Source organism: Balearica regulorum, chromosome 9 (assembly GCF_011004875.1).
Source record: "Balearica regulorum gibbericeps isolate bBalReg1 chromosome 9, bBalReg1.pri, whole genome shotgun sequence".
NCBI classification, from domain to species: domain Eukaryota; kingdom Metazoa; phylum Chordata; class Aves; order Gruiformes; family Gruidae; genus Balearica; species Balearica regulorum.
The window spans coordinates 27,426,775-27,448,147 of record NC_046192.1 but is presented as its reverse complement, the minus strand read 5'-3'; positions in this window follow the sequence as shown (position 1 = coordinate 27,448,147).

The window sequence follows — 21,373 nt, the reverse complement described above, 5'->3', positions numbered from 1 at the left end:
GTATAAGTGAGATTATCAAACTCCTGCCTGGCTGGTGATTGAAACCATGACTTGTTACTTTTTAATGCAGTTAGAATTTTTTCTTACATCATTTCTTCAAAGATTATTTCCCCTTTTATTGCTGTATGTAATCCTGTTTGGGGATTTCTTTTTATCCCCGTTTCATACTGCTGTTTATTAGAACGGCCAAACGCAGGGTATATAAAGTTACTGTGATTTAATTTGAGAATTTTAATGGAAAATAATTTTACTTGTAAAATGTGAAGCAATGATCGTTATTGACAGTTCATATATATGTAATATTTAGTATATGGGTTACCAGAATACTTGAGAAAACATTATTCCCGATTAGCGCTTTGACTGCAAGAGCTGATCAGATACAAACAGTTGTCCGTGCCGTTTGCTCTCGCCCCTTGGGGTGTGAGGAAGGTCTTGGTCATCCCTTCGCTCAGCCCGTGATTATTTGCTCAGGACCAGACCCTGCGGTGCCAGGAGGAGAAGGCAGAGCTGTGCCCGAATATACCAGGTGAGAGACGGAGGGGCACGTCCCGATCGCCTCCTCGGCAATCTCAGGCAGGAAAACGCGGCACGTAGCTTCTATCGCAGCGGTTGTGTTGGAAAGCAGTGTGTCTTAATCTTCTCGCTTTATGCTATTAATTCTCTCCCCGTGCTGCATGTAATCCAAGATTAACGGTATTGTTTTCTAATTTCATTTTTTTAACTATCACGGAAATCTCATTAACTAAAGGAAACATCTAAAATATCTTCAGGGCTTAATTTTTATACGAATTAATCAAATAATTCAGCTAACAGTTCTCCATCATCCATGGAAAATTCATCCAGGAATGGAGTTACTCCTGGCCATTGTACATCAGTTTTGATCACTTGTTTCAATAAGAAAAAATATTTATTAAATTCACCACTTCTATTCATTGAAATTGTAAATTTGGCAGTGGTTTTTTCCAAATTCATGCTTGTATTCTTGCTGACAAAAAATGTATTATTAGTCTAAAGGTAACAAGGTTGTTTCATCTAGTAGGAAGCATGGAGCAAGAGCTGCTGCTGTTGGTTGCTCCCGGATCTCGGTCCCCGGTTCCTGCTCACTAGCCTGCGCGGTTTGCAGCAGCGATGGAAGCAACAGAAGATGCTCCCGCAGGGTCTTTAGTACGGTGCCGTCTAGAGGGGGGTTGTTTACAGCTATACCAAAAGTACAAGAACATAGAACAAGAAAAGCCACCTTATTTTCAGGTTCGAAGAGCAGAGCAGAGGGCTGGGAAATGAACGTTCTGCACATGAAGGACGTCAGCCTCGGCGGTAAGGGTGGGCAGGGCTGCTGGTCCCTGCGAGCAGCGGAGCGGAGAGAGGAGGCAGAGGGAGGAGAGAGGCGGCTTTGGTACCCGGCCGGGCAAGGAGCGGTGACACAGCCCTGCTCGGGTCCCAGCCACCTCTGCTACGGGGCCGCGGTCTCGGTGAGACCCAGAGGTTTCGCTCCAGAAGCCGCTGGTACGGCTCTTGGCTGTGGCTGCGCGGTCGGGAGGCTGGTGGTCCCTGGGTCGGGGACCCTGGGGGCAGCGTCTGTGCCGCCGGCAGAGCCCAGCTCCCGCGCCCCACGCTTGGGTGAGCGGCCGCTGCTGCCGGGCAGTGCCACCGTGGGCACCACGCGGCCCCGGCAAGCGATGGGGATGCAGCCAGAGCCGCCTCGGCAGCACAGTGCTTCCTCCGCCACGTCCGATGCGTCCCCTGAAAGCACCCCAGTACTGCGCAAGGGCTGCTCCAGCTTCGCCTCCGCGTGCCGTTCCGTGAGCGTTTCCCAGCCGTTCTTCTGACACGCGGGGGTTGATGGGCCCCATCACCACCGGGAGAGGTAAATCCAACCCCTGCTGCGAGGCGTTTTAAAGAAATTCTAGCGGTGGTAGGGATGATCCCTGGGTACTAATGGCTTGGAGTACTTCGGTGTCCGCCCATATGGCTGCTTGCTAGATGCTGCTGAAAATATATGGTATGAAAATATATGGTATGGCATTGATTCGTATCGTGAGGAGGGGGGTCACCGTAATGTGCCCCAAACAGCTTTTAAATGATGACTGTGGAGGAATTAAGACCAGTTTAATCCAACTAAATAATACTCCTAATGATAAACCACTAAAATCAAGTTGACTTTTAGATTCTAGCAATTGTATCAGACAAGGTGATTACACTCAACATCAGTATTGATAATCATTAAAATAGATTAAACTATTGACTGAGGAATAAGAAACGCTGGTTGACTCTGGCACAAGCGCTGGTTTGCCTTGACAGCAGTGCCCCTCCTGCTCCCTGAAGCGCCTTGCTGCTCCGTGGAGGTTCAGGCAGGTACCAGTTACTGCTCTTCATGAGCACCACGTGGCTCAAAATCAGCAATTAGCAAAATTACCTACCGTAAACAGCACCTTTTACCTTTAAATGTGTTTGGAGGACAGGCCACAGACTTCAGGAAGAAAGAAGCATTGCGTCATTTTGTCTGACTTGGTAACGGGCCGCAGGCTTGTACCTGCTCCCGCCAGGAGCCCAAGCCATTGTTAGCTGGAGGACGTCTGCCAGGGTCTTAACACACCCAGCGGGAAAGGAGCCTTTATGTCTCAGCGCAACCTCGGCGACTCTTTGCGTTTCCTTCAGCAGCAGCCTGAATGTTCTCCTCCTAAAGCAAGTTCTTGTAGCTACGGCCCGAAGTGACTTGGGGCATGAAATGACTCAGTTTTACGACCAAGCTGAAGATGTGGAGCTGCCCCAGCTACTTAGTGGGACCGCAGCACGAGCGAAGCCTGAGCGTCTGAGGTGGAGCTCAGATGGACCCGAGGCAGCCCTAAACCCACCAGCCCGTGGGCCAGGCGTCTCGCAGGGACTAACGCCGTCCCCTTGGGAGATGTTGGCTCAGCAGGAGGTAGGACACCGGGCTGAAATGAGTGCAGGTTCAGGGAAGGCTGGGGACTCCCCCGGGCTCCACGGCCCATGGGGCAGAGCACCCAGTGTGGATGGTGGAGGGGGGGAACGCTGGAGCAGAGCGGTTGGGCAGGGTGGCATGGTTCTCCACAGCCCCTCTCCTCCAGGACTGTCCCCTAGCACAGAAGTCATGGTATCTACAGCAAAACCAAAGACTTGTGCAGGACCGGTAGTAAATGAAGATAATGACCAGAAGAGGCCAAGGAAGGAGGAGTGTAATGCTGGGGCAGAGGGGAGGGGGGTGTATGTGAAAGGGAGGAGAAACCGCCCAGCCAGAATTATCTTCTTTTTGCCATAGGCAGCACTGATGGATTGACGTAACGCGGGAGCTTGACGTTAAAGGTGATATCCTCCATATCAACGAGAGAAGGTGTTTTGCAAGCGGGGAGAATGGATGATGCAGAAGAGTTCTTGGGCACGTTGGAGGAGAAATCGCTCAGTGTTCCAAACGGCTTCTTGGAAATCCAGGTCCCGCTCCAGAGCAGCCTTTTAGTCGGTACTTCACCCTCCGCCCTTTGCTGCAATGCAGCCCGGCCGTATTCGGGGCGCCCAGCGTGGCTGCTGGTTCGCTACGGGGTATCGAACACTCACTTGTCTGCGCCTGCACTTGCAAAGGGCTTTTTAAAATTGATTACTGGTCTGGCTCAAGTTATTGTATGATCCTGTAAATATAGAGAGAAGATGGGCATTTTATGATGTCTGACTTTCCTACAATATTTTTTTTTTAAGTAAACTGTAATGGAAATATTGGGTTTTCATTTCTTGCTTGCTTCTTTTCCAACAATTGCCAGTAAATCAAAGTTGCAAAAAGCCATCTCTCCCTCTGCGCTGGCAGAGCTAACGGCAGCCTGGCGGTCACTTGCTTTTGCCTCATTTCTAGGCACTCAGCAGACTTCAGTGCTGAGGTATCGACACTCGCAGCTTTCAGATCAAGGAAATAGCGGAGCATAGCATTTCCAGCAGAGAAATGCCCATATTGTAAAATACGGACTGCCAGCTGCAGTTACGCCAATTCGCTGAGATAGATACGAAAGAGCTGTGCTTAGGAAGCAAGCGAGGATTTCTTCCCCTGTTCTTCTCGCATCTCTGCTTGTTTGCGTGTCTCCCAACAGCACATCAGGCGTGTTGGATAGCCCCTAGCCACGGGGCCACCTCTCCCATGACACGGCTCAGGACCTGCAGCGGGGTTTGGCCCCTCTTGCAGCATGGGCTCGTTGGAGCTGGCCCTGGGCAAACGTACGGAGCCAGTGATGTCTGAGCACATCTACGAGCATTGATTTGGAGATGAGTCCTGCAGTACAGCCTCGTCTCTCAGCGCTCTCCCTGGGTTGCGAGCAAGCAAAAACTCATACGGAAGGAAAGTTTAAATGCTGAACATAGAAATTTTTTTCTGCGTTTCTGTGTCTCTTTTTTAAAGTACAAAAGCTGGGAGCTTTCTACAGGTCCTGGGGTGCTGCAGTCCTCTCTTGTTTAAATATTTGTAGTGAAGAAGCAAGAAGTGTCTGGTGCAGGATGAAACGGTAACCGGCGGTTGAATTACCGGCAGCTGCAGGGGCAGAGCTGGGAGCCGGACCTCGCTGCGCTCAGCCAGACCGCGCCACCGCGTCACAACTGGCTGATTTTGTTGAGCCAAAGCTGCGGTGAAAGCGGTTCCTTCCACTTTTGTCTTTGCTCATTGGTTTTTTCCTAAATATTAAGATTGTCCACCTAACGAGCAAAGCACCTGCCTGCAAACACCGGCAGAGCCCGACGCAGGCTGTGCCTCCGTGAAACCTCCTGTTAAACCAGAAGAAAGCCGTCCCCGGCCGGGCCCCGGGTGCATTTAAGGACACGTGCCCCAGCAACTCTCCCTCGCGCCGGGGATTTGGTCACTGAAGCCGCACGCCCGTTCCATCGGGCTGGCCCGGCTCGCTGCCGCGGGCGCTGGGTGCTGGCCTGGTCCCCCAAACCCCGGAGGGTGCAGCCCCCCATCGCTGGGGCTCTCGGCAGAAGCAGCACGGCTCTCCAGCGTGGTTTCCCCTTTGTAGCGTATGAGCACAGCTCCAGGGCGAACGCTTCGCCCTCGGTCGATGCTCGGCGCTCTGCTCCCCTTTTGCACAAGTCCTTTATCAACAAGTACGTTTCCCTCGTCTGTCCTCGCAGCGTCAGGTCGGGGGACCCGGTGCCTGGAGCGGGCGATGGTGGTGCGATGGCAAGAGGGCTGGGAGCCCTGCGGCGTGCAGGACAGAGCTGCCAGACCGCGGTCCCAACCCGGACGGAGCCGTTCCCACCAGATGGAGCAGTCGCCGTGCCGGTGCTGCGGAGCTGTGAAACCCCAAACCCCGCGGGGCCCCGAGGGGCTGCATCCCCCCGGCCCGAGGAGGGACCCTCCGGCGCGTCCTCGCAAAGTGCCCTGCGAGCGCCGAGGCTGAGCTCGTCTTCGCTTCCAGGATGGAAATCTGGAATAAAAGTCATGGAACCGTGAGAACCAAGCTGAAGCGCTGCCTCCGATTTGGTCCTTTGTGTTTTGGCAGCTCCTTGCTTTGTGAGCGTGCCCGAGCCTCTGTCCATGTTTTTTCTAACTTTGCCGTTTGCGGTACAGGCCAGGCACCGGGGACTGGTGCTTTTCTAGCAAACTGCCTCTTCTCACCCAGGGTGGCCAAACGCATAGATCAGGTGCTTAAAAACCATGCAACACTGAAAAGTGCACCCTGACCTAGCTTTGCATTCTTTCCCAGGCTCTCCCGGGGGGGAGCAGGCAGGATGCTGCCCGTGCAGCAGCACCCTCCCGGCGGCAGAGCTCTGGCAGCCGGCTGGGGCACGGTGACCGAGGGGCACGGAGCCGGCAGCTCGCCCTGCGTCAGACCGGGTCGTGCTTCAGTCCTGCGGGTGCCACCCGTGACGTGGCGTGGGCACGGTGCACCAGTGTCTGGTGTGTGACCCGCTGGGTGCGTTCCCCAGAGCTGCAGCAAGCGGGTAAGGAGAGGCACCCTGCCGATGTGCCGAATAACCGGCCACTGCCGCGGAGGGTCTGTGGTGACCGGACGTTTGCAAAACTATTAGTGTTTTGCTGAGCGTGTGGTTGTTAGTAGAGACACGGAAGGAATAACACCAAACTGCGGCAGGGTTTTTAAGCCCTCCTTACCCGAGTTTTCCTGAGGAGCCAGTCTCCGTGTGGGAGAGGGGAGCCGCTGGGGAGGGCAGTAGTCCCTGCCAACGGGATGCCCACAGTGCCGTTCCACACTCGCCCGCCCCGGCGTGCTCAGCCAGAGCCCGGTCATGCACCGGGGCTGCACGAGGGCCTGGGAAAACGTCCATGCTGGGCTCACCCATCTAACCTGCAGCTCGCCCTGAATCCCATCCCGCGCCCTTGCTCCTCATGGATCTGACGCCTGTGAAGGAAAGCAGGGAGCTTTCCCCCAGCCCTGGCTGCAGGGAGATGCTGCTCCCCAGGAGGACAGCCCAGGATGTTGGCCCCACACTTATCACTGACCGGTACCTTCGTGTGCTGCTGCAACGGGAGTGGGAAACCTGTTCAAATTGCCAAGCGTAGGGCTTCTCGACTTTGCTTTGCTATTGCTTTAAAAAAAGTTGTTCCCAGCCCATCTGGCCTTCTTGCCAGGGCTGCGTATTGCCATGGACTGACGGTGTCATCTTCCCGCATGCAGGTACTTTCATGATAATAAGGCTCAAGTTTTTCATCTGATCTGCTGGAGATGAACCTTGGGGTCGAAGTATCCCCAAAAGCTGGAAGGCTCAGCCTGAGCTCCAGATGTTGCAGTTCAGAACTGGCTCTGTGCTGGTGAAACGTAAAGTTATGATTTATTGTTGCATGCAGCGTAATCCATTTTTACATCGAAAGTGATATTATGTTATGTAATCAAATCTCATTTGTTATTTATTGCATCCTCTCCCTGCACAGATGTGGATGCTTCACCCTCTCTCCTGGTGGATAATGTCCTTCGTGCTTCTGCTGGTGGGGCTGTGGGGACCCGCTGTGGGACGGCGGGCAGCGCTCCTGCCGGGGGCAAAGTCTCTCCAAAGGAAAACAACATTTTTCACCCATAAAACCTGCAGTAACTTCTGCAAAGTGCGACCCCAGAGCAGCTGAGCTGGCCGGCAGCGGGACAGGAGCCATGGCTTGTCCTGGGAGGTGCATCTCAGCCAAACATGTGCAATAAAATGTTTGGATGTCGAGCTGCTGCTGCTGCTACAACAGACCCCCCCCCAAAGATGCCCTTGGCCTTGAAACCCACGTGGTTCTTGTGCCTGTAACTCTCCCATGTCCACGTGCTGCCTTTTCCTGCTGCCCCCAGCAGGCAGGGCAGGCAGGGCAGGCAGGGCAGGCAGGGCAGGCAGGGCAGGCAGGCGCTCACAGATTCCTACCGTGCTGCCCAGGCACTGAAATACAGACCTAGGTGCTGCTGAAGTACAAATCTTGCTGCTCAGTGCAAGAACGACCTGCAGCACGAGCATCTCCATCTGCCGCCCTCCCTGCCAAACACCTTTCCATCTGGCAGAGCATCTCGCGGCGAGCGGAGACCGTGCTCTGCCAGCGCCTGCTGCCCAAAGAGCGCAGTCTGTCCCCGCCGTTTAATACCCACCTCTTACCGAAAGAAAGTGCGATTGTTCTGATGCAAGTCAGGCTGCGTTGAGCCCACATCACTGACGCACGCCCCTGCTCCGTGTTGTACGCGTGTCTGGCTCGGTTCAGAAATGGTATGAGCTAACGGGGCTGCGAAGAGGGGCTGCAATGCGCCGACGTCCACAGGTCTTCGGTGCCAACTCCAATTGCTGCACACACACAGCGTTTAGTTTAGAATAGATTATAATATTTATTCCAGATGTATTAAGCTTTAGAGCATGTCTTTCCTGCTAATCTTGCCCGTGCTGACATGTATCAGTTCAATCTCCCTGCCTACAACAGACAAATTATTTCAGTTGTGCGTTGAAGCCCGAGGTAACCGACAGCTCTAACGCAATCCTGGCGGCTACCAGCGCCCGTGAACATGCCCCAAGCACAGACCTGGAGACGGGTTTTATTGTAAGCCCTTTTTATTCGATATTTCATTTTATACTTAAAACCAGGTATATGATGGGGACATATTAAATGTTGATCTTCTTGCTCAACTATTTGCTAATGTGATTTTTGGTACCACATCACGGGGAAACTCTGAATTCTTTTATCTCTATGTAAAAGTGCTGTCACAAACCCAAGCAAGTTTTCAATGTGATGAGACTCTTAAAAAGAAGGATTTTTTTTTTTTTCTTGTTGTTGTTGTTACTGATGTCTTCTGAAAAGGATATCCTTAAGATATAGGAACAGCTATAGCTGCCGGTATTCTGAATTGCTCTGATGGCTTATACTGCAAAGAGAGCCTTGACAATGATGGATAACCTCTGCAACTTCTCAGCAGCGGGTTTGCTTTATCCTGCCTTTGTTTTGTGTTCGTGTCAGGTTTTTCACTTGGGGCTACGCTCAGCCTTTGTACGCTCGCTGCCTGCCCCCCTCCTCCCTGCGGCGGGCAACGTGGGCAGCGCAGGCAGCACGGGCAGTGCAGGCAGGGCAGGCAGCACGGGCAGGGCGGGCAGGGCGGCTGCTAGAGGTGTGTGCTTTGCCTGCAGCCTCCCGTCCCCAAAGCCCCCCAGCAGCACCCCTGTAACTGCTCGGGAAAGCACCGAGACAGCCCCGTTGGGCAAGGCTTTGCTCGCGCAAGTGAATTTGGGTAGAAGAGGGCTGGGAGTTCGCAGCGTAAGAGTTATTCCTCAACAACTCCATGTGTGTGTCAGAGCAAACTGTCTGCAAACCATGCTGGGAGTAGCAAAACCCGCCAGGAGCCTGTTGCTGGTAGGCAAACACCTTTGGGTGAGGAGCAGCCCTTGCCAAGACACCCGTTGCGCCCCTGGTCTTTGCAGCCGCACGTCTGATACTGCAGGGCTTTCCACCGTCTCTTGTCCATGAGTCTTTTTTTCCCCAGATCCGTTTAAGTTCTTTGGTTTTGCTGGAAAAGTTTTAATAAAATCACTGCTCTGATACAGAAACCCTTTCCTTGACAGCTTAGTAGTACTTGTACGAACTCATTGATTTCATTAAGGTGATCTGGTGGTAGCAAGGAAACGAGTGAGGGTTTAGGGGAGTTGTTTTGTTGAGTTTGAGGTCTTGGAGAGGAGAGAAGTGAGTGCTTTGGCCACATTGCCCAAGTAATAAAATGTTTATAGACATGGGAAATGGCCCAGGAGACTTTTTGTAAAATCTTCTTTGCTTAAAAGGAGTTGGCTAGGCAATAGCTTTAGAAAGGAAGAAAGAAAAAGATGTGGGAAGAGGATTGATGGGAAGTGGAGGGAAGGCACTGAGGCAGGAGGTGTTATCCTTGAGGTTATCCTCGAGGCTGTCCGTGAGGTTGTTATCCTTGGTTGGCTCTGGGGCAGGAGCCGTCCCGCATGGAGCCGGCAGCGCCGGGCAGCCCCAGCCCCGAGTCCCGCAGGCAGCGGCAGCGCAGTTGGACAACCGGAGAGGACACGCACGAGTGGCGGTTCAGACCAAAGAGTTTGAGCATCGCCTGATACAGATGTGGTGATTAACACTGCTGTGGTTCATTACCGTGACCTCTCTCCTGCTCCCCACGCTCGCAGGGTGACACGTTCTTATTCGCTGCCTGCGGGCACAGCGGGGCTTCCTTCCGCACCGCTTGGTGGTGGTAACAAAATGCTGGCAAATGAAAAAAAGGGAATTTCTGGGGAACATCTGCTGCCTGCTGCTCTCCATCAGGGGAAGAAAGGAAGCGGGGGGCATGGTGGGCTGAGCTGGGCTGAGCTGAGCTGGGCTGAGCTGAGCTGGGCTGAGCTGAGCTTGGCTGAGCTGAGCTGGGTTGAGCTGGGCTTAGCTGGGCTGAGCTGGGCTGAGCTGGGCTGAGCTGAGCTGGACTGAGCTGAGCTGGGCTGGGGGTGACCTGGGCAGCCCTTTCTCGTCCCAGCGCAGGTTACCCAGGTTCACCCTGCGGTGATCAACCCCGCGTCAGCAGTCATCGGGACGGTAAATGCCAACGCCGGTTCCTTGGGGGTGTGCGCAGTGTCCCACGCGGGCCAGGTGTTTCAGTGCGAGCCCACCTCTAATTAATAGCAGTATTTGTTTAAACAGATCAATGTCTGTCCTTGACCTCAATGCACAATTTGAGCTATTACTGTATCACTAAACATGAAATGAACTGTAATACATTTGAGAGGCAAACCACTTATATCGAACCCAGTAACACAGACGAGAACCTTTTATTACATCCAATGAAAGCTGTGTGGTTATATTTAAATACTCCAACTGCTAAAACCTGCCATGAAAGACTTTTCCACAGCTAATTTTCCGAGGAGCATCGCAGAGGCTGACCTGTGCCTCCAGTGCACATCATCTCTCCCAGGAAGAAAAATTGTTTTGGAGTGAGGAGCTCTGCTCCTCGTGATTGAAATAGTTCACTTAACGTACACTGGAAATAGTGCTTGCGCTGAATACACGGAGCTATAAATGTACGAGGAAAAACGAAGAGCGAGGTATAAGGTACGCTGACGGTTTGCAGGCACGGCTCCGGGTCTGCTGGTGGTGACATCCCCTTCGCACGGGGCAGGGGATGCGCCCCGGGGCAAAATAAACAGCTCTGCTACCCCAGAGCTCATCAAACCCAGTGAAATCGTGATTAAGAGATCGTCTGCAACGGAAGCAACGAGCAAGGACCTGTGATAACTTTCCAAGGGAAGGCTTGGCCTCGGTAAGGTACTTCTAATTAGCGGCAAGTTTAAAAGTCTCCTGTAGCACATGGGTAAACAATCTCTTGGAGTAATATAGGGGTTGTCAATGATGCTTTTATGTTCAAAACAAGCCTGTATTGTACTCTGGGTCAATGAGAAGCTGTGAGAGGTGAGGACTGTTCAATACTCATGGCCTAAGGTCTGCAGAAATCTCCATAATATAGAAATGGGTTCTGCAGGGACAGGAATGCTAAGAGGCGGCATCACCACTCCGGGCAGTCGCCGGTGCAGCGCTCCGTGCACCACAAACATCATCATTAGAGGTGTACCTTTACACTTTCCTGTTACACTTTGCTTAAGAACAAAACAAACCCTAAAAAAAGTACGAGTATTGGGAAAAGAAAGCAGTACTGCCGGTACGGGTTGCCCCATCGGGCAGGCTGGTTTCCTCGAGTCCATGGCCGCGGTGGTGCAGAGCTTCCTTAAATCGTTGGCGTTTCTTCTCTGGGTCGGTCTTATGGACCGCGTGAGGCTGCAGCTTTCGTGGCCACTAGATGCTCTAGATCAATTTTATAAATTCATTATGTGTTTGGGAGGAAAAACGGGGCGCGGGGGCAGTTTTCGTCTCCACGCGAGCCATCTCTCCAGGAGCGCTCTCCTGGCTCCGGCTGCTGAGCAGAACGAGGGTTTTTCATTTACGGTCCCAAAGGAAAAGTTGTTAGTGAATGCTGAGCATTCCTCTTTAGTCTAAATTAATTAAACGACACAGTATCTATTGTATGAAATAAATGGGGATCATTTTACATGGTATACTGTACGCAGCGATTATAATGTGTGATCTTTCTAGAGAAATAGGGGAAAACAATGTCCTTTGCTGGAACAGGCACGGCATTCCCCTGCTCTGTAATACATCTCCTTGTTAAGCGGCAATGCAATGTAATCCGCAGCGAGTTAATAACTAACATGACAGATGTGTAATCTAGAGTAATGTAAAACGTTGTAAGCACAAGGTGCACGTGACTACCCTTCATCCGAAACATGTGTAAATCGCCAGCATTCCCGCGCCCCCCCCGCAGCAAACAAAAGCCGGTGGAAACGCAGACGATCGGCACATGAACGCTGCAACGCTGCTCGTGTTTTCAATCTGCGCTAAACAATTATGCAATCAGATCCCCGTCGGTACCCACACCCCAAATCAGTTTGCTGTAAACCAAGTCTGGTTTGCTAAGGCTTTGTCCCTGGCTGGTAAGCTTCGCTGCCTCCCAACCAGCATCCTCCAAGTATTTCAGAAAGAAAGCTGACAGCCCACCTCAGGAGGGCTCCGAATATGCATTTACTGCAGATTGCAATTTTTTTTTTTACTGAAAAGAGCAATATGTGATGCGAAGCAATGCAGTGTTACACCGCCGGAGGAGCAGGGTCGCAGCACTCGTCCCCTCGCAGCACAAGTGACGGCCGCTCCTGGAACCAAGGTTTGTCTTCGGAATAATTATTAAATCTTTAGAAAGTGTTGCTGAGAGAACAGCATCAGCCAAAATTCATCATAAACAATTTTAAATAATAAGATGACAGTCAATAAAACACATGGAGGAGGAGGAGTTTTGGAAACATGCGGCCCCGGGGCACGGACCAGGGCTCCCCTGAGGCTGATGTGCAATGTGTGGTGTCGACGCAGAAAGCCGTCATTTTGATTTCTTTTTATTAAGTTGCAGTTAGTCTGAGCTTAATTACTGCAAGTGGGCATCCCAATGCCCAGCCAAAGCTCCTCTCACCCTTTCCCCTTCTGAACCCGTACATAAAACACCTCATGCCAGGCAGGGACAATCATAAGCTGTGCGAATGTGTACACTTACTCCTTGTGTGTGTAGTATGCTGGATCTGCACCGAGAAATCTTCTCTGATATTGCCCAGGAAAGGAAAAAGTATTCAGTGCTTTAAAAAAAAGAAAGAAAACCACAAACCAACATATGTTACATTTCCAGCATCTCTGAGCATCGTTGCTTCTCATCGCGCCGGCGGTGCTGCTGTTGGGGTACGGCCCCTCACATCTGCAGCAGGGGCTGGGGGTTTGGGTGCTCGGTTTTTGCTCGGGACGGAGGGCGCAGTTCGAAATGCATTTAGGAGAGGGTTTGCCTTTAATTTTGCCATTCCTGGGGAATGCAGTGCCGTGGGCTCAGAGGGCCACGGCTGTAAATCTGGCTGGGATGTAAGCTAACGTCTTCGTACAGGAGACAAAAGGAGAAGGAACCCGCGGGCAGGGTCGCAGCATTCGTGCTGGTACACGGTCCTTGCTCTGCGGGGCTGTCGGGGACAACGTCCACCCAGCAATGTGCCAAACGCGGAGCTGCGGGGAAGGTGGGTCTGAGCCAGGCTCTGCCCTTCCACCCCTTTTCTGCTGGGGCGGGCGCAGCCACGAGATAAATGGTTTTGCACATCTGGGTTCAGGCTTGTCAAGGAATTTTGTTGCTAGCATTTTTTGTGACATTTCTCAGCACTCGATCACGCACATTGCTGATGTTTGCTCTCAGAAACAGCAAACGGGGTTTGCATTTTTCCAACCACGCTAAACTTGGACTCTTGGTACTTGATATAAACCCTGTCCCAGCCGAGCTCTTTGCAGTTGCCCTGAAGGAAAATGGAAATATGAAACAGAGTGGAAAGAAATGAAGAGCCAAATTTTAGGGAGAGATGAGCACTTCTGCACACAACGCTCCCGCTCCTGTGCTCCCTGTGTTCGTATCTTCTTGTTTCGGCTCCTCCTGTAACTCCAGCTGTGGCAGAAGGCTTCTGAGAAAGCAGTTCAAATACAAATTTTATGTTAAAGTGGAGGAATCAACAGAATTATTCAAGTAGTGCAGAAAAAGCCTTAGTAAAGCAAGTGTGCGGAGCATCTCAGCTATTAATGTATTATTCCCTAACAGCATCTCTCATTCTTTGAAACAGCAGAAACGCCTGACTGGGGCTACTCCAGTTTAGATAAGAAAATAAAATATGCAAAAGCTCTTCCAAATAATAGTTTTTATTAACCTCCGGTGAAATCGCACGGCAACCTGCGCAGGGTGATTTGGGACATTGCTCCCACCGCCCGGGACCCGCTCCTGCTCCGCACAGCACCCGGGTCCCCTCTCCCCGCAGGTCCGGGGCAGCGTTCCCCGAGCCGACCATGCGCCCCGCGTCCCCGCTGCCGTCACGGGTGGAAGGGATGCTTGATGCCTCATTTGCATAAGAACTTCATTAACAAGTAATTAAGTGCCAGGAGCCGACGGGCCCCATGCGTGCCATCTGCGGGCAGCCGCTCACTGAGCAGGCAGGGCAGCGGCGGGTGGGCAGGATCCTACCGTGGAGAAGCCAAAGAGCTTTGCATGAAAACAGTGGCTCTGTTTTAGAGGTATTTTCTTAAAATGATCTCTATGCTGCACCAGAACCACGTTTCGTAGGTTTTTATCAGTCCTGCTATTGACTGAGGTGCTTTATACACAGTGCCTGTGCCACGCACGTGCTGGGAGCCGCGGCACGAACCTTGTTGGGGTGGGAGATGAGCCCTGGCCGTAAACCAGCACGCAGGGCTGCGTTTGACACCGCTGATCTGATAAATGCTATTTTGGTATAAATTTAAAAGCCCTAAGATGAGTTCTCAGGAGTCTGACGGTTACGTGGGGCACGCAGGGGTGCCCCAGCCGCCGTGCGGGCAGGGCTCCTGCCTGCGGCACCCCTCCTGCCTCCCAGCCGGGCTCCCTCCCTGTTGGGTTTTGGCTGATAATTTGCTTTAACGGAGCTACCCGGGAAGTGACTTTCCATCTAACATGACTGAAGGAATACAAATCCCTCCTTTAACCATAGGGTAGTCCCTCCTTTAACCATACTAAGGCAGCAGTAGCATCCTGAGCAAACGAGCGTCACCGCCACGCCGCCGCGTCGGACCAGCATTCCCATTTCCAGCGATAAAACCCTCTGTTGGCTGCACAGACCCGTCCCCGCTCACCGGCGACAGGCGACGGATGCTGCTGCCGACACGGGGGGAGCAGCAGCGGGAGGGCACCTCGGGTGCCGGTGGCCATCCTGCTGACGCGCGGCTGGAGAGGAGCGCACAGCCCCACGTCGGAGCTGCGCTGGGTTCCCATCCCGGCCGCCGCCGCAGCCCAGGCGGGCGGCTCCGTGCGCGGGAGCTGGTTTAAACAAACGTGGAGGTGGATGCGTCCTCCCGGCCACGCTGACTGACGCCGACGAAAGAATAAACGGTTAAATATTGATATAAATATTTAAACTTCGCTTACGGCCTTCAGCATCTATTTACTTGAAAATATCCCCTTAGAAAGTTTATTCGACATGATCTGCAAGTCAAACAACTTTTCAAAAGGCACACCAAGGAAAACACAAAGGACCCAAAACTCTCTTTATATTACGGGGTCCCGCTTTAAACCTGCTTGAAAACTGGGTGGCAAGCGTGAACCGGGGCAGAGCCGGGCACGGAGGGCGAGGGGAGAGCGGGGCCGGGGCGGCCGTGCCCGGTGCTGCCCATCGGCGCGACGGCTGCGTCCCTGGCAGGGCTCGGCTCTCGCCGCAGCCTGGGGAGAGAGGAGGCACATGAAAGCGGGTCTGGATTTGCCTTGCAATGACAGCTGCATATTAATCTAAAGAATTTCTGAAAAATCAAAAAGACATTTTTCAGCAAAATACACCCCTAGAGCCTCAATCATAAAGCAGGGGAATAAACTTGAAACAGGATTGATTTCATCTTAAAGGGAGTATTTCTTTGAAATGCTACCAACTGCAGTTGTCTTATTTGGTTTTCAATACTGTAACAAAATTGTGCCATATTGTGTCAAATAAGGAGATAATATAACAGCTTTAAACAAATTTTGTAATTATGGGATCAATCAGAAATGAATTAAATCCACGTGCATTAGGTAACTCGTGCCACTGAATACTGAGTAGCTCCAAATACCGGCTCCGAGCCCGTCTCCGGTGGCCGCCGTCCTAAACCTTTGAGTTTGGTGGGACACGGGGGATGCAGAAACCCCCAGCAAGTGCTCCCGGCCTGGGGAAAGGAGCTCAAGGTACAGCATCTTGATTAAAAGCAAAGGAAACACAAAGAAAAATTATAAACTCCCCAAACCAGCCTCTGCCAATAGAACAAAACCATCAGTTCTGCCAAAAGCCTACGTTTTGGATGAGTTTTTAAGTGTTTTTCTCTGCACGGCGATGCTGATCAGTCTCTCGCACTGTCGGGTATTTTTCCCGCTGTTTTCTCACCCGGTTTCAAATCTGCACAAGCCACAGTGCAGCGAGGTTCACTATTCACTAATATTGAGTATTCCCGCTGTGAATATTGTGAATACAGAGTGACTATAGACCCCACCTCAGTTACGGGACATCCCTGGTGTTCGGGAAGGAGTTTCCCTGCCTTCACCCTTCATCCCACCGCCGCAGAGCATCCCCGGGCTGCCGGGGACGGGGGGGTTATCTCAGCCAAGCCTCAGCAGCCTCTAGCCACGGCCCTTTGCTGGAGGTTTTTCCGCTGCTGAGACCTTCCTGTAAACCTCTCAGGGCTCTGGGCACCGGCCTGCCACCGAGGGGGGGAAATAAAGGGGTTTGCAGGATGTGGCACCTCGGCCCCCGGCCCCGCCGGTGGCAGCTCCGCTTGCCCTGATGGTGAAACAGCCCGGGAACCCCGGCACCGCTGCCGTCGTCTTGAGAACTCGGGGTGGTTATTGTCTCTTGTGCAACTTCGTTAAGTGATATTAAGTGCCCTTCACTCACCAATGATGTCATATATGCATTTATGCAAAAATTAATGAAAAAATATTAATGGATAGCAAATTTTCTAGCAAAATTTGCACTCGCTTTCTTTAGCAAGTTTGACACAAAGTCTCCTTTGTTTGGGTTCAGTAAAACTCCCTCCTTTCCCCATTGTAAATATTTGAGCCAAAGACCGGAGGATCTCCCTGGGCAGCTTCCTCCAGAGGGAAGCATTGGGTACTCCGGAGTCCTTAGGGAAGAGACCAATCCTCAGCGTGGGGTGGGTGGATGCAGGGTTTCACACACGGCCGGAGTAAAGCAAACACCTTACTGAAATTTTCATCCTAACGAGCTTCGTAAATGATTTCTTTCACTGATATTAAAAAAAAAAAAAAAAAAGAAAAGAAAAATCTAATGAGCTTTGGTGCTGCTAGGAGACCGGGATGAAACTGGGAGAAGTGCCCTATCCCCCGGCGGTGCGGGGCAGCGTGGGTGCTGTGGGAGATGCCCCTTGCCAGGGCTGGCCGTGGGTCAGGGCAGGTCCTGTGAGGGTTCCTCACCTCCTGCCCAACCTGCCTGGCCAGCACACGGGGAAGCCCCAGCATGGACCGCCCGGGGTTTGCCTCAGCAGGCAGGAGGAGACCTTGGGGGATGCTGGAGCTTCTGCTGTGCAGAAAACACTGTGACTGCTTTAAATACGTTGTCAGAAAAAAGGAAAGAAGTTCTTTTTGTTTTCTTCTTATTCATTTAAATAGGAAGAAAACAGGGAAAGGTTTATTTAAGTGCTCCTACAGGCTCTTGAGCCTCCCCACAACTGTTCTCTTCCTCTGCTGAAGCACAAAACCAGGCAGGTGAGAGCAGTCATGGTGCAGCGGGACGTCAGCACTCTCGGGAAGGGGAGCGATGCTGTTTCGGTGGAGTTTCTGAAGGCTTTCAAGAGCTCGTCTCTGAACAGGGGCAGGGAACAGTCTATTTTCTTGAAACTCGGGCTTCACAGAGAGCCCCGTTCTCCCATGACATCTTCAAACGTGGTGCCGGCAGAGGCGGCGCGGCTGCGATTGAAACCGCCGGTTTGTCGGATGCCACAGCCGGCGTGGGTCCTGCAGGGACTGGGACGGGCAGCTGAGATGAAATATCCTCCGCTCCTTAGAAGCTCGGTCCTCTCCTTCCTCTGCCTCCCATCATCGACTTCTTTAAAAATGTGATGTCTCTGCTTTCCCTTGCCTCTCAAACTGGTTCTTTGCTCGTGCAGGAGGCTTCACGAGCTGTGAGGGGGCTCCCAGCCCAGGCTCCCACCCGCCCTGCCGTGGGCATCTGCCGCCTCGGGTGCTGGGGGTGCTGGGGGTGCTGGAGGTACTGGGGTGCTGGAGGTGCTGGAGGTGCTGGGGGTGCTGGAGGTGCTGGAGGTACTGGGGTGCTGGAGGTGCTGGGGGTGCTGGGGGTGCTGGGGATGCTGGGGGTGCTGAGGATGCTGGGGGTGCTGGGGGTGCTGGAGGTGCTGGAGGTGCTGGGGGTGCTGGAGGTGCTGGGGGTGCTGGGGATGCTGAGGATGCTGGGGGTGCTGAGGATGCTGGGGATGCTGGGGGTGCTGGAGTGCTGGGGGTGCTGGGGGTACCCTAGAAGGAGTGTGCTTGTCCTTCTCCACTCCTCGTCCTCTGGTGGCCCATGGGCTTGGTAGCAAGTACTGCAAAGAGCTGTTTTTATAAATGCACCTCTTGGTTTTCATCCCTTAGGAAGTACCTGGCCTCTGGGGTGAGGTTCTTCGGCGCCACGTGTCTGCTCCTGCTTCCCAAAGCAACTTGGGCAAACTCGACAGAGGCGTTTGGTGAGACGAGGTGAAAATAAGCACGAGGTGAAAAGCTCGCGGGAAGGTGAATCCCTAAAGGAGACATCCATCCCCCAAGTTAAGAGCACATGTGTGCAGTGAAGTGACCTGCACACCCTCCTCACAGCCCCCAGGGCTTCCTGCTGGGACGTGCGGGTGGCTGCGGGGGGGTCCCGGTGGTGGCACTCCCCGCCGGCACTGGCACTCCCCACCGAGGGACGGTCACAGTGGGACCCTGCCCCCGGCGTTAGTGTAAGCCTGGACCTTGCCTACCAAATCCTAGTAAAAACCATAACTGTCCGGACAGGGCTGAGCACGTCACCGCACGTTTTCCAAATCCCAGGATTTTCTCGGTACCTCGCCTTGCACCCCCGGTACCTTTTGGCTCTCCCCGTCTGCAGAAGCGCTGGCTGCAGAGGGTTTTGCTCCTGTGCCTGTCCTGCCAGGAGCCGCTCTGGGATTTTAATTACAAACTGCAGCACGTGGCCAAGCCCTCGCAGCCAGGGGGTTCCCCATGGGGATGTTGGGCTGCGAGACCTGAGTGCGGCTCCGGATAACCGGGGGTGCACCGTGTCCCCGTGGCAGTGCCGCTGGGCACACCAGCCGTGCCCCGGCGAGCAGCCTGGCACAGCTCGGGCTCCCGCACCGTTGAATTCTGCTTCCTGCTCCAGAAAACGATAATCACCTACTGATGCCAGAGAGGTGGGTCAGTAAAACGACGTCCGTTCTGCCCCGGGTGGTCACCTGTCCGTGCAGAACTTTCACGGCTGCGTCTGCACTCGCTTCTGCGTTAGGTGACTGATTTTCCTCCGGTAAATAGTCCTTTCTGCTTCCGGGTGAGCAATGCACTCGCACAAGCCGTTTGCAGGACTGAGCTGTCAACTGCACATCTCTCACATCCCCCAGGGAAATGAACATTTATCTTAAGGGAGTTTCTCTAATGATTTATTAAAAAAAAAAAAAAAAAAAAAAAAAAAGGCAAGGCAGTACTTTTCAAAGCAATCAGGAAGGGAAAGCAGCAGAAGATGGAAAACTGCGGAGGGCGACGGGGCAGACGGAGAGTCTCAACACCGCGAACAGATTGCTGGAAATCACGGTGCGGCGGCTCAGGGTGCACCGACACAGGTCTCAGCCCCGCACTGCTGGGGCAGACGTTCAGCCTCCTCCCGGCCCGGCGGGCTGTAGTTATCTCTGAGAGATCCCACAGTGGGGGTTTCCCACGTGTGTGCAGCCGAGGATTTTCCAGGAGCTCAGCCTCCATTTCTGGAGGCGATTGCATCGAGGCACGACACGGTTTGGAGCCCGGCTCACCCCAGCAGCCGCCCTCGTACCTTCTCCTCACGGGCAAAAGTGCAAATGAATGGGTTTGCAGCTTGTCGGATAAATACAATGTTTGTTCTTCCTAATGGATTTCAGCAAGATATGGTAAATATTAACTCCCAGGTGGGGCAAAATGCATAATTCATCAGCTAGCACATTCCGACTGCTCTGTCTCTCTCATGATTAACATGTAAGGCATTCATTATATTTTTCAGCCGGTGTGTAGACGAGCGTAGAAAGTTATGCAGATGAATACCAAGCACCTGTGTTATAGGAAATCATCCCGCTCCATCGCAAGACCTGCTCCACAGCCAGCCATCCCTGCGACACCCCTGCCGTGTGCCGGGGGGGTTCTGGGGTTGGGTAGGTAGAGGTTGGCCACTCTGCGACGCCGGCACTCCTGGCCGTAGGAGACAGGCGCTTTTCCTGCCGCAGCCGCGCACGGGTTCATGAAAATAGCCACTGTCAACCAGCCAGCAGCCCTTTTGGGCCGCAAGTTCAGGTTTGTCATCTCACCCTCTTATCGACGTGCTCCTGAAGGGAAATGACACTTGGCCAAAGAAACTGCTTTCATTACTGACAGCATCCACCGAGGGGCCAGGGAACGTGGTGCCTGATCCAGAAGTGACACAATCGCTTCGTTACTCTCTGCTTTTCAGGCAGAATTAAATCTCTTCCCATGCTAATGGATCTTCTCCTCACCCGTTACATCTCTGACAGATAGAAGACCCCTTTGTCCATCTTTTTCTTCCTAAAGCTCAACACATAAAGGCAGACACTGATAACTTCAAGCTGCAAGACCCTTGAACATCACCGACCCTTCATCCTTCTGCATCTGCTCTCCCAGCTGCACAGGTTTCACCAACCATGGTCCCACCTGTGAACCCCTCTGTTTATCAAGCTCTTTCCAGCATCTGACAGATCTTCTTAGGTTTGTTTCAGTCCTTGTTGTCTTAGATCCAAAATAAGAAAATCAGACCTTCTACCTGCTTTTTCCATGCAAAAGGAAGATTCCTGCTCTCCTGCCTCATGGATGGTCCTAGTCAAGAACCAAATATGCTACCAGTATTTTCTTTACCCACACTAAGCTATTGCCAAAATGCAAGCATTTTTATGTTTGCATCCTAAAGGCCATGATTCAGTGGGCATAAAATAATGCTGTGCCCACGAGAGGGCTGCTGAGCAGCCCCAGGGGCTGGAGGTGAGCGATGCTGCTCACGAAATGGGATGCTGCACAAAACCTAGCCCAAGAAAGGCTTGGCCCTGTAGCTTGTTTATGAAGCCCATGAGCAGTACCCGGATCTCCAGTGCCAAAACAAACTACCACATCTGGAGCAGAAACATCTTGCTTTTTGCCATCTTTCCATCCTCACAAGGTGTGATGCTCTGCATTCATTTCTGGCAGGTTAGGAGGGTACGTGCAGGTCAAATGCGCTGTCCTAGGAACGCCCAATTGTCCACCCATCAGGTTTTTTTGGGAAAAAAAAAAAATTCTTGATGAATGGAGCAACCCAAAGGAGGGTGCTTGCAGGGATACGGTGGGAGGAGACTCTGCAGCCCCATCCCCGAGGTGCACTCGCTGCAGGGGGTCCTGCCCCGCACCCACCGGCCAGGCAACACTGAGCTGTACATTGACAGGAGCTTCTTCTGTATGCACATACAAATTTTTCACTTGTGTTCATTTGCTTTAATGTGCTATGTGACCTGAATGCACGACGGGGTCTTCTGAAGGAGGCGGCGCTGAGCCGGGATGCTCTGCTGAGCCCTGCCCTCGCGAGGTGACGGGCGAGCAATCGC